A 13,260-nucleotide genomic window follows, 5' to 3' on the forward strand; every position below is an offset into this window, starting at 1 on the left:
GCTGGTACAGCCTCTATGGAAATCAGTATGGAGAACATTCAAACAACTCAAATACAACATACCGTATGACCCGGCAATAGCACTCCTAGGAATATATCCAGAACACTTGTTTTATGAGAAACCAACATGCACTCCTATGCTCATAGCAGCACAATCAGTAATTGCAAAGACATGGAAGCAACCAAAATGCCCATCAACAGAGGATTGGATAAGAAAGCTATGGTTCATCTACTCCATGGAATACTACTCAGCTATTAAAAAAAACAAAATGCAGTTCTTTGTGGCCAAATGGGCCAAACTGGAAACCATAATACTAAGGGAAATGAGCCAATCCCAAAAGGTTAAATAGCACATGTTTGCCTTAATTTAAGATGACACGATGTTATGTATAACAAGTTATGTTATGAATGTTATATGTTGTGTATAAACCTAAATTGAAATGTCAATGAGGTAGTCACAGAAGGTGGATAAGAAATCGCATTTACTTTTACCATATTGGTTACTCGTTACTATGTCAATTAATTCCATGGTGATGTAAATTTTTGCTGATGGTATGTTGGAGCTTTTAATTGATCGGGATGATAGTCTGCTGGCTCTGTCTTCAGACCAGAGAGTGTATACCTAAGAAGCCGTTGAACTTATCTGGACAATAAGATGCTGGACTCTATGTTTGGTATATGCTTGCAATGGGGGAATCTCAACTGAACTTGAACTGTGGTTATGCAACAAGGTGGAGGAATCCACCATGGTGGGAGGGTTTGGGGAGGGGTGGGGAGAATCCCAGTACCTATGAAACTGTGTCACATAATACAATGTAATTAATGAATTTAAAATAAAATTAAAAAAAAAAAAAAAAAAAGAAATAGTTCACAATATAACATCATATTTCTGACAACTGTTAATAGTAGATACAATTTATCCATAAGAATCATAAATTAGTTTATAAAATATAAACATTGCTGAGGATGCTTCTAATCTTAAATATAGATTTTCTTTGTGCATTATAACTCAAATAATTCAAATAAAAAATTAAAGGCTATTCTGAATTTGAAAATTATACCTTAACACCAATTAACTGTTTAATAAATCTAAATGTTTGTCTAAATTGTCTTATACTGAAAGAATTACAGATATGCTATCAATTTATTTGAGCATTTAAACATGATTAGATTTCACATATCTTAACAGTGACAGAAATAGATAATGCTGAAAAAGTGTATCTTAACAGAATTATAAAGAAAATCCAAAAATTTAGCTTTTGATGCACATTTTTATATCTCCAATATATACCTATTATCCCATAAACAAAACAAATTAAAAATCTTCTTAATGATTCCTAAAAAAAAAAAAAAATAATAAATAAATAAATAAATAAAAATAAATCTTAAGATAGAAAAACAAAAAGACAAAAAAAAAAAAAAAAAGCATTTCTAGGTACTGGTGCCATGGCTCAACTGACTAATCCCCCCACCTCCAAATGCCAGGATCCCAGATGTGCTAATTCTTGTCCTAGTTTTCCTGTTGTTGACCTAGCTCCCTGCTTGTGGCTTGGGAATGCAGTCAAGGACAGCCTCCCGCATGGGATTCCCAGAAGAAGCTCCCAGTTCCTGGCTTTGGACTGGCTCAGTTCTATTTGTTGCAACAATTTGGGGAGTATGTCAGTAGATGGAAGATCTTTCTCTCTGTATCTCTTTTTCTCTGTAAAGCTGCCTTTCAAATAAAAAACAAACAAATCTTAAAAGAAACACTTCCTATAGCTGCTAGGTTAGAAATATCAATCCTTCGCTTCTTCTCACTGTCTGTTCCAGAAAGGGATCTCTGGCACTGTGAATATTAGGTATCATATTTAAATAGAAGGAGTAAGTATGTTGAATGCTTATTTATTTATTTATTTATTCATTCATTCATTAATTTTTGAGACAAAGAGCTCCTACCCTTTAGATCATCCCTCCAAAATGCCTATGACCAGAGCTGAGAACTCAAGTTAGGTCTCCTTTGTAGGTGGCAAGTGTCCAACCTCTTGAGCTGTTCCTGTTGATTTTAAGGATCTGCAGTAGCAGGAGGCTGGAATAGCCAGGGGAGCCAAAACTCAAATTTAGGATGCAGGAGTCCCAAGTAGTGTCTTCACTTAGAGGTTAAACATCATCCCCAAAGGCAGAGTTGCTTATAAGTAACTGATGATGGTTTAGAACATCCCTGCCTTGACCTTGCCCCTGGAAACCTTTACCTATTTATTCTTAGCACCCAGTGTTGTCTTGGAAAGGAAGGAGATGGGAAGCATGGTTAGCTTGAGGGTACCATCTTTGAACACCAGACAGCAGAACACAGAGTGAGACGTGGGTAGACCACAGGCCAGGAGCTCTGACTGGTGGCTCATCAACTGCTGAGGGGTGGACTGTAGGCAACTAGGAACCAAGAACTCCTCTGTGTGGGACATGTCAGTGTGTGACATGGTGTGGTTATGGGTGGACACCTTGGGCAGATTTTTCCTCCCAGTCAACCACACAAGGCAGGTGCATCTATTTCCTTTCTCTGGAAGGGAGTAGAGGAAAGGAAATGACCTGAAAGCAAGGCCGACAATTGACTCCCTGGCTCTGCCTCTTGACCAACCACGCTCAGACCTGAACCAGATCACCCATTGCCTTGGGGCCCCAGGCCCTAATGTGAAAAGTGGAAGCAGCTCTGCATGCCGTGGTAGCATTCAAGGAAGGGAACGCATAGGATAGTATCTAACATCATTCAGTTTCTAAAACACATCTCCACAGAAGTCCAGCGGGAAAACTTGGGCTGCTGCTTCAGGCACATGAGAGGGCAACTCCCTGGCTCTGAAAAATGAAGTCTTTCTTTTAAAAGATTTATTAATTCTTATTAGAAAGGCATAGTTACAGAGAGGAAAGACATACAGAGACAGTTCTTCCATCCGCATGGTCATTCCCCAAATGGCTGCTATGACCAGAGCCAAGTTGACCAAAGTCAGGAGCCATGAGATTCTTACAATTGTCCCACATAGGTGCAGGAGTCCAAGTAATTGAGCCCTTCTCTGCTGCTTTCCCAGGCCATAAGTGGAGAGCTGGATGTGAATCGGAGCAGCCAAAACTCCAACCAGTATCCATATAAAGATGCTGGCACTTGCAGGTGGAACGAATTGAGCAATCACCCTGGCATATCTATGGCATGAAAATCAGCACTCATTGCCACAGGTTCTTTCCTGCCCCATCTGACTCACCTGACAACCTTCCCTTGATAGCCCATTGCAGCTAGGGGCAGTAAGTAGGTGTGGCCAGTTACCACACAAATGCACCTGGCCACTGCACCTGCAGACCTTTGGTGTGTGGGTTCCCTCCCTCACTTCTGAAGAGATATCCTGCATGTGTGCAGTGTCCATACTGGTGACATGAGCATGGTATGTGCTGTCAACTCCTGAGACTACTCCAGCCTGATGCTCTCCACAGGGCTCCCTGGTGGCCCAGAGTTCTGTGGGCTGAATCACCTGACCTAAGGAGACCCTTGGGCGCCATTTCATTCAGGCATTCAGGCCAACAAAGTCCTTCTCCCTGGCAAGGTTATCCACATCAGTTTGTGTAACCCTTACCTTGGCACTCTCAGAGCTGCCTTTTGATTGTAGTTCTGTCTTCACAGAATAGTCTTCTTCTTCCAAAACTTTAAGTAACAAGCTCTTAGCCATGGACTCATTCATGTTGCCCCTGGGGTGTTCATGGATGATAGAGATTCCTTTGGGTCCAGGCAGTTCATCTGTTGCTGTGCTCACTGAGTTAGCTGGATTTCAGCCTGCACTTGCTTCCCTCACTTCATCATTGTGCAGTGCACTAGTTTCACAACTGCCCGGGGCAGCTGCACCGTCAGTTGTTGTGCTTTAGTTGTCTCTGTGTGCCTCCATTGTCTAGCCTGTTTGATAGGCTGGCTACCGATGAGCATTTGCTGACTAGATGCATGCATGCATGAATAGATGGAAAAATAGCACCTTCCCTGTTTCTCAGGGACTTCCCATTTACACGGAAGCAATCAAAGATTCCTATTAATGCAAGAGCCATCTAGGTCCAGCGTAATGGCTCAGTTGCAATCACCAGGATCCCATATGGGTGACCGTTCATGTCCCAGTCGCTCCACTTCCCATCCAGCTCCCTGCTAGTGGCCTGGCAAAGCAGCCAAAGATGTCCCAAGTCCTTGGATCCCGACACCCATGTGTGGAGCTTGCTTCCCTGGATGTTTTAGTGTGCAGAGCTTCTGGAATCCCTGAACTGCTTGGCATGCACAGAGAAGCTATATCTCAATTGAACTTGGGCATTTCATTTGCCGCATTAGTTTAGTTTATGCTATAAATGCCTTATGACTCAAGCTACTTGAAGAGAGGGGAAGGGAGGATATTACAGACAGGACATTAGGAAACCCAAGTACTAGAGTGCCCGTTTTCCTGCGAGAAACAAGTTCCAAACCTTCCTGCAGGTGTAAAACCATGGAGAGTGGCCAACCATATTTGTATCATGTTTTTTTTTTTTCCCCGTTAAAAGAACACACCTGTTATAAAGTTTAATTTGTAAATCCAGCACTGTAAGAGATAAATAATAAAGAAGACAGAACCTTATAACAAAATGCTGTGATAACAGTTATCTTAAAATATATGGATAATTATTTCTGGAATTTTTCCTGTAATGCCTTGGGGCTGTGGTTGGCTGTAGTTAACTGATATGTTTCAAGTCAAACTGTAGGTAAGGGAGGGGGCAATCCCTGTGGTGGGATGTAGCTCAGTTTCAAGGGTGGGAGCTCGACCCTGGATTTCCACTTGCCTAGCCCATATGGTGTGCACAGGCACATGGCACACTGTGCCCTTGGCTAACAGACCCCAACATGGCCTGTTCACTGGGCATGCAACTAGAGCATTGGGCTGCACCCTGGTCTCTCTTCCCTACTCTTTTAGTTCTTCATTTGTAAATAATTCTAGGAAGTCAAATGTTACATTCATTCTGCTTTTCAGCAGACAACATGTCTGCTCTGAGATGCAATTTCCTATGCTTTCTGAGGTTTAACTTCATTGGTGGATCCAGAGAGACAGACATATCTGTTAGCCAGTCAAAATGCTGTTGGCACCTGAAATTACTGTTGAAACTGCCCTTCTGCCTGCCCATTTCTTCTATACATGCTTCTGACTTCTCTCAGATAAATGGATATCCTTCTCCAACAGTTTGTCCCCAGTGTTTCTGCTGCAGAAGAACACTATCATCTCAACCCTTGGAGGTCTCAGGGCTTGTTGGCTGGAAGACCCCTGAGATTCAGATAAGAACTGGGCCTAGGGATTGGAGACTGGGCAGAAACTCAGCAATGCCTTCACTAATGAGCCACTTTGCATGGCTTTGCACACCTACTCCAGCGCTCTGTGCTCTAGAGACAACCTTGGTCCTTGCATTCAGATGGTTCATGGGGCTGCTCCCACAGTTTCCAAGGTACTCTCTACAGTCCTAAGAACCAAGAAGCAATGACTGTGGCTCCTGTTTTGATTTTGAAAAACCTTCATTTGGGGCCCAGCATAATGGTTCAAATGGCTAATCATCCATTTGCAAGCACTGACATCCCATATGGGCACCAGTTTGTATACTGGTTGCTTCACTTCCCATCCAGCTCCATGCCTGTGGCCTGGGAAAGTAGCAGAGGCCCAAAGCTGCTGGCTCCTAGCTTTGGATTAGCTCAGCTCTGTAGCACCAGCCAGTTTAGACATTTGGGGAGTGAGCCAGTGTATGGAAGATCTTTTCTCTCTCCTCTCTGTGAATCTACCGTTTCAATTAAAATAAATCTTTTTTTTAAAGATTTTATTATTATTATTGGAAAGCCGGATATACAGAGAGGAGGAGAGACAGAGAGGAAGATCTTCCATCCAATGTTTCACTCCCCAAGTGAGCTGCAACGGCCGGTGCGCGCCAATCCGATGCCGGGAATCAGGAACTCCTTCCAGGTCTCCCACGCGGGTGCAGGGTCCCAATGCATTGGGCCTTCCTCAACTGCTTTCCCAGGCCACAAGCAGGGAGCTGGATGGGAAGTGGAGCTGCGAGGATTAGAACCGGCACCCATATGGGATCCCGGGGCGTTCAAGGCGAGGACTTTAGCTGCTAGGCCATGCCGCCGGGCCCAATTAAAATAAATCTTGAAACAGAAATCTTTATTTTATCTGAAAGTTAGATAAAAAGAGGATATCTTTCATCCATTGATTTGGTCTGTAAATGTCAGCAACAGCCAGGATTGGACCAGGCCAGCACTAAGAGCTTGCAATTCAATTAAGATTTCCCACGTGGGTGACAAGAACTCAAGTACTTAAGTCATTACCACTGCCTCCCAGGATGTGCATTAGCTGGAAGCTGGGTTGGAAACAGAGCAGCTGGGACATGAGCCAGACAATCCAGCATGGGAAGCAGATGTCGCAAGCAGCAATTTCACACACTGAACCCAAGCCCTGTTGAGGTGACAACTACCTCAACCCCACCTTCGAGTTCCTGAGAGGAAGGATACCATTGACCTTCCCTGGGTCAAGTGTTTATCCCTGGAGCTGCCAGTCAGTTAGGAGGAAGTGAAGCTGACCCACAGAGATTGATGGAGAATCTGAGCCCATGGATGTAGATCTTGGACCAGTAAAACCCTTCCCACACCCTGACATTGAAAACTCATGCCACCTCCAGCACATTAGAGTTCGCTCTCCTAGAACCAGGGCATCCCCACATCTTCCACATGGCCCCTCCCTCCCCGAGGTGAGCCTCTCCACCCACACTCAGTTGTGGGGGACAGATTCAGCACCATCCTTTAAAGTATCCAAAAAAGTCAACCTGGGAAAAGCAATACGCACTGGCTTTAAAAAAAACCTGGACATCACACACACACAGGAGTCATTCTTAAGGTGTTCCGTGTGTGTGAGTATGTGTGTGCACACGCGCAAATATGCACCTGCTGCAAAAGCAAAATTCCACAGAGAATTTAAGCATAAAGTGCTAAAGTAACTTACTGCATTGTGAACAAAGCTTTGCAATTGCCATATTTAAACACACACACACACATATATATATATATGTATATGTATGTATATATTGGAATTTCTTCCAACTCTGTTGCATTTCATATATGCCCACAATGGTCGTTACTACACTAGCACAAGCTGGGAACTGAAAACTCCATCCAGGTATCTCACATGCGCTATCACTATTGCCTCCCAGGATCTGAGGAAGAAGCTGGCATTTGGAGCCCGAGAACCCAAGTATTCCACATGCTGAGGTTCATACAGTCCCTGGGTCATACCACATGGATGACAGATTCCTTGATTGTGAGAAACAATGACAAGGGAAGAGGAGAAGCAGGGAAAGTCTCTAAACCCAGACTGCAGAAGCATGTTTGATTGAGAGAGATTGTGGCCGCCCTGGGAAAGCATGGATGAGGACAATGGTGGGAGAATACAGAGGTGTTCTCTGTGAGAGGAAACACCCCAGGACACAATCATGAAACTCCCTTAAGAAGAGTTCTTAAGGACATTGGAAAACATTGCTTATGCTGTGCCACTAAACACCAAAAAAGGCAGCAGCCAAGATTCAAAACTGTATTCATACCTGCGACATGAGTTCCAGTATGTAATAAAGAGGGAGCATTCCCAGAAAATCACATCAAGGCCAACTGTTAGACGGGGAAGTGGAGTACAGGGTGGACACCTTTTATTACCCACACGTTTGTACAGCATAAATTTTTCCTTCACAGGGAAAAAAGTCATTCTTTCTAAATGTCAACATCTGCTTTGAGGATAGTTCTAGCTTCACAGGAAACTTAACAAAGATTATGAGGAATTCTAAGAGATCCCACGCCTGGATTCCCCCGTTGTTAACATCTTGTATTTGTCACAAGAAATGGACTAATAGTGATATGTGATTGTTAACTGATAGACGTTAAATATCATGGGATTTTGAAAGTCTTCATTTGGGGCTGCATTCTGGCCCAGTATCCCACCCAGGACATCATGTGCTCAGTGGCTGTCAGTGCCCCATGGGCTCTCCTACACTGTGCCTTCCTCAGACTCCCTTTGTTTTTGATGAGCTTGCAGGGTTCCTCTCACGTGTCTTTGAAGAATCCTCCCTGAATTTTGGCTTTTCCTATTATGTTTGTTCTTACAATCTGGTTGGGGTTATATGGTACTTGATGGGGGAAATAAGTATGCTAAAGTTAAATACAGTTTTCACCACATCATATCAAAGGCTATATTACTTTTACAATGAAACACACACCACAGAATCTTCTTCTAAATAAAACTCATGCCAGAAAATCTTGCAGTTCTTGACCCAGGGTCAGCTTCCGGGCAATGACTTACGTGGACTATTCTTCATGTTTGGCTTTTCAGCTTTGTATACAAAATCATAAAATGTATTGTATGGCTAGAAAAAGAATGACTGTTAAAAAAAATAAAAATTCTCTGGTGATGAGCCAAGCAGAGCTGCAGCTGGGCATAGCTGCAGAGACAGGGGGAAGAAGGGAGGGAGGCAGGCGGGTTCTGGTGGGGCATGGCTCAGGGACAGAGAGTATCAAGAGTGATAGGGAGGGCCCAGCGGCATGGCCTAGCAGCTAAAGTCCTCGCCTTGAACGCACCGGGATCCCATATGGGTGCCAGTTCTAATCCCGGCAGCTCCACTTCCCATCCAGCTCCCTGCCTGTGGCCTGGGAAAGCAGTCGAGGACGGCCCAAAGCCTTGGGACCCTGCACCCGCGTGGGAGACCTGGAAGAGGTTCCTGGTTCCCGGCATCGGATTGGCACGCACCGGCCCGATGCAGCTCACTTGGGGAGTGAAACATCGGATGGAAGATCTTCCTCTCTGTCTCTCCTCCTCTCTGTATATCCGGCTTTCCAATAATAATAAAAAATCTTTCAAAAAAAAAAAAAGTAATAGGGAACACGCCAGTGCCTGGCTGTGCTGGAGCACTCAGGATTGCTCAAGGCAGGATGGAAACTATCAGCAACAAGAGACAAGCAAGCTGGTGAGCAAGGAGTCAGTGAGGGCCGGCCTTGGAGACAGCTATAATGAGAACACAGAGATGCATTCCAGGACAAAGGGGAACCCCAAAACGTAAGCAAGCCTGGAGCTGAGATTAGTCCTAGCCAAATAAATCATAGAGGATTAGAGGGTGCCGGTGGCTGGCCTGAAGTGCAGGGCACCTCCAAGTCTCGGAGCATGGCACCAGTGGGCTTTGTGTAAATACTGACTTTCTAGGGAAGGCAGACAGGAGTCTTTGTTTCCACTGGAGGGATTAACCCAAGTTTATTGATGTTTAGACAGACTGGTTTTAATCAAGGTTTCCTTTAGAGCTAATACATCTCTGTTTTCTTCATTGGGTGTGGAAAGGGAAGTCATTTTGGGTCTCTGGGTAAACTACTTCTAAATGCTTTGGAAGAAGGTACATGAAGGTCACGTGTAGCACCCAGGACAGTGACCCAAATAGGATCTAAGACATCCCCAGTATGTTTCTCTGCACTTGGTCCAGCACTAAAACGAATGGGCAGATCTAACTGGGCAGAAAGTGTAACTCCCAGAGAATGCCAACTCTCAGTCATCACTGTTACTCGAGACCAAAAGCAGGCGCCTTCTTCACTAATTCTCTCAGCTATCCTAATAGGGTCACTCTTCTTCTACTTCCTTTATGAAAAAACTGTAGCTATGGTGTTTTTTTGTTTGTATTGTTTTTAAGATTGAATTATGTATCTGAAAGGCAGAGTGGCAGAGAGAGGAGGAACAGAGAAAGAACTCCATTTACTGGTGCAAAAATGCACAATAGGTACAAATTGGCCAGGCGGGAACCAGGAGCCAAGAACTCCATCTAGGCCTCCCATGTGGGTAGCATGGTATCAAACACTTGGGTCAAACCCTCCACTCCCTTCTCAGGCACATTAGCAAGAACCTGGATCAGAAACACAGCAGCTGGAACTCCAACCTGCACTCCAATATGGGATGCAGGCACCACAAGTGAGTGCCTAACCTCCTGTGCTCCAAGGACAGTCCCTGAAGTTGTTTTAAGAATTGATCACCTGTACTGATGTGGACAGTGAATATGTTCATTTCCAATCCAACATTCCTGCCTCCCACAGAAGTAAAAACCCCAAGTAGAATCAAGTACTATGTGAAAATGGGAGAAGAGCTTACTGACATTGAAGGAATAAACTGAACATTTGTGCATGAGTGTGGGCTACCCCACACAGAGAAAAAACCAACGTGAGCGGGCCGAGGGGTTGTGCGTAAGCAGGGAGGAGAAAAAAGCAGAAACAATGCCACAGTGGGAGATGTCCTCCCTTGGGAAAGAGTGTGGGAAGAGGCCACCAGGGATTGGACACAGGTTGAAGAGCACTCTCACCCGCCTTCCACATCTTTCTATAAGGAAGCAGTGGTTCCCCAAAGAATATACAAATAGGATGGAGTCTGAGCATGTGTCCTGGTCCTGAATGGGACAAACGTGTCCTGGGAAAGTGAGCTTAGCAAACCTGTAGTTAAAAATACAGGCTTGGGCCCGGCAGCGTGGCCTAGCAGCTAAAGTCCTCGCCTTGAACATGCTGGGATCCCATATGGGTGCCGGTTCTAATCCCGGCAGCTCCACTTCCCATCCAGCTCCCTGCTTGTGGCCTGGGAAAGCAGTCAGTCAAGGAAGGCCCAAAGCCTTGGGACCCTGCACCCGCATGGCAGACCCAGAAGAGGTTCCTGGTTCCTGGCTTCGGATTGGTGCACACCGGCCGTTGCAGCTCACTTGGGGAGTGAAACATCGGATGGAAGATCTTCCTCTCTGTCTCTCCTCCTCTCTGTATATCTGACTTTGTAATAAAATAAATAAATCTTTAAAAAAAAAAAATACAGGCTTGGCCAGTACAGTTGCCTAGTGGCTAAAGCCTTCACCTTAAGTGCGCCCAGATCCCATATGGGTGCTGGTTCTAATTCTGGTGACCCCACTTCACATCCAGCTTCCTGCTTGAGGCCTGGGAAAGCAGTTGAGGATGGCCCAAAGCCTTGGGACCCCGCACCCATGTGGGAGATCCATTAGGGGCTCTAGGTTCCTGGTTTCAGATTGGCACACGCCTGGCTCTTGTGGTCACTTGGGGAATGATTCATCAGATGGAAGATCTTCCTCTCTGTCTCTCCACCTCTCTATCTGCCTTTCCAATATAAGTTAATGAATCTTAAAACAAATGAACAAACAAACAAAAACACTGGCTTACAAACCTGACACAATAGCTCAATGTCAAATTTTCCACCCTGAAAGTTCTGAGGTCCCATATGGGTGCAGGTTGGTGTCCTGGCTGCTATACTTGCCATCTATCTCCCTGCTTTTGGCCTGGAAAAGTAGTGGAGGATGGCCCAAACCTTGAGACCATGCACCTGTGTGTGAGACCCTGAAGAAGCTCATGACTCCTGGCTTTGGATTGGCTGAGCTTCAGCTGTTGCGGCCACTTGGAGAGGGAGCCAGTGGATGGAGGATCATCTCTCTCCCTCCCTCTTTAAATCTGCCTTTCCAATAAAAATAAATAAGTATTTGAGAGACAGAGACACAGACAGAAGTGGAAACCATGATGCAGAGTTAAAAAGACAAGATGAGCACTCAAAATTGTGAAAAAGCTATTCAAACTCAACTGTGCCTATGCATGGTAAACATGTTGCCCAGGGCCCAGCCTGGTACTCTAGTAGCTAAAGTCCCTGCCTTGCATGCGTAAGACCTTATATGGGTGATGGTTGATATCCTGGCTGCTCCACTTCTCATCTAACTCCCAGGGAATGTGGCACAGGACAGCCTAAAAGCTTGGGACCCTGCTCCTGTGTGGGAGACTTGGAGGAAGCTCCTGGCTCCTGGATTCAGATCAGCTCATCTTCGGCCATTGTGGCCACTTGGAGAGTGAACCAGCAGATGGAGGATCATTCTGTCTCTCTTTTTTTCTTTGGATCAGACTATTTAGTGGAAGTGAGTAAATAAATATTAAAGGAGAGAGAGAGAGAGAGAGAGAGAGAGAGAGAGAAACAAATGAAGAAAGGAAGGAAGGAAATAAGGAAAGAGGAAAGGAAGAAAGAAAGGAACAAAGAAAGCGAGAAAGAAAAAAAATCAAAGAAAGAAAAAAGCAAAGATAGAAAAAGAAAGAAACAGGTAGTGCCCAGTGCGGGCTGGCTGAAGGAATTGAAGGAACCAAGGCCTTTCATCAGGTGACCACCTGCCAGCATGGGCCCTTTGGCAAGCTCTGAGCCTTAATCTCATTTGTAACACCTCAACTCTCAGCTTTATTGTCTTTGTTTTTAATTGGCCAGTAGAGAATTGAGTAAATTGAAGGTACCTGAAAGAGTGTTTTGATACATGCAATGTGGCTATATGGAGCTGTTCCACAGCAGCAGCCCTGTATGCAAGTATAATTTTTGTATTCTGAGGACATTTAAAATCTTCCCTACTAGACACTGTGAGGCACTGCCTACCTCCCTCTGGCCAGGTTCCTTGCTTGCAGATTCAACTAAAGGCAAATAAAACCACATGTGTACTGAGCCTATCCAGAATACCCCTTGTCATTCCCTAAACAACCCAGTAAACTGGCTATGTACGTACATGGTAGACACACTGGCTTAGGTGTAAGTAATGTGAAGATGGTTTAAAACTAGGTAAATTTGTAACCATAGACATTTCTCTCCAAAGTGTGCCCTACTGGGCTGGCATTGTGGCACAGAGAATTAAGCCACCATCTGCAGTTTCAGAAACACATGTGAATGGCAGCTTGAGTCCCAGTTGCTCTGCTTCAGGTTCAACTCCCTGCTGATGCACCTGAGAGAGTAGTACAAGGTTGTCCAGGTGCTTGAACCCCTGCACTCACATGGGAAACCCAGCTAGAGTTTCAGATGCCTGGCTTCAGCCTGGCTCCTGGCCTTGATTATGGTGTAATCATCTGAAGAGTGAATTAGTACCCAGGAGATTCTCTCACTCTCGTTTTGATCTTCTAATGAATAATAAAGTGAATCTTGGCAGGTTCCAGGCTGGGTCCATCTCCCTGCTTGGAGCCCTGGTTCCAGCCATTGCGTACACGTAGTGAGATGTCCCTGGGCCTGCCTAAGCTCCAGAGGCTGCTCCCTTCCTGGTGAGTACACTGAGAGTGGAAATCTGGAGAACAGGGCAGGCCCGGGCCCCACCCACCGACAATATTGTTCGGTGGTTGGGGTTAGGTGGGAGTAACCTTGTGTTCTGGGGGTTAAAAATTCTAGCAGCCTGTTGGCTCCTGCCA

Source organism: Ochotona princeps, chromosome 7, assembly GCF_030435755.1.
Source record: "Ochotona princeps isolate mOchPri1 chromosome 7, mOchPri1.hap1, whole genome shotgun sequence".
Taxonomy (NCBI): Eukaryota; Metazoa; Chordata; class Mammalia; order Lagomorpha; family Ochotonidae; genus Ochotona; species Ochotona princeps.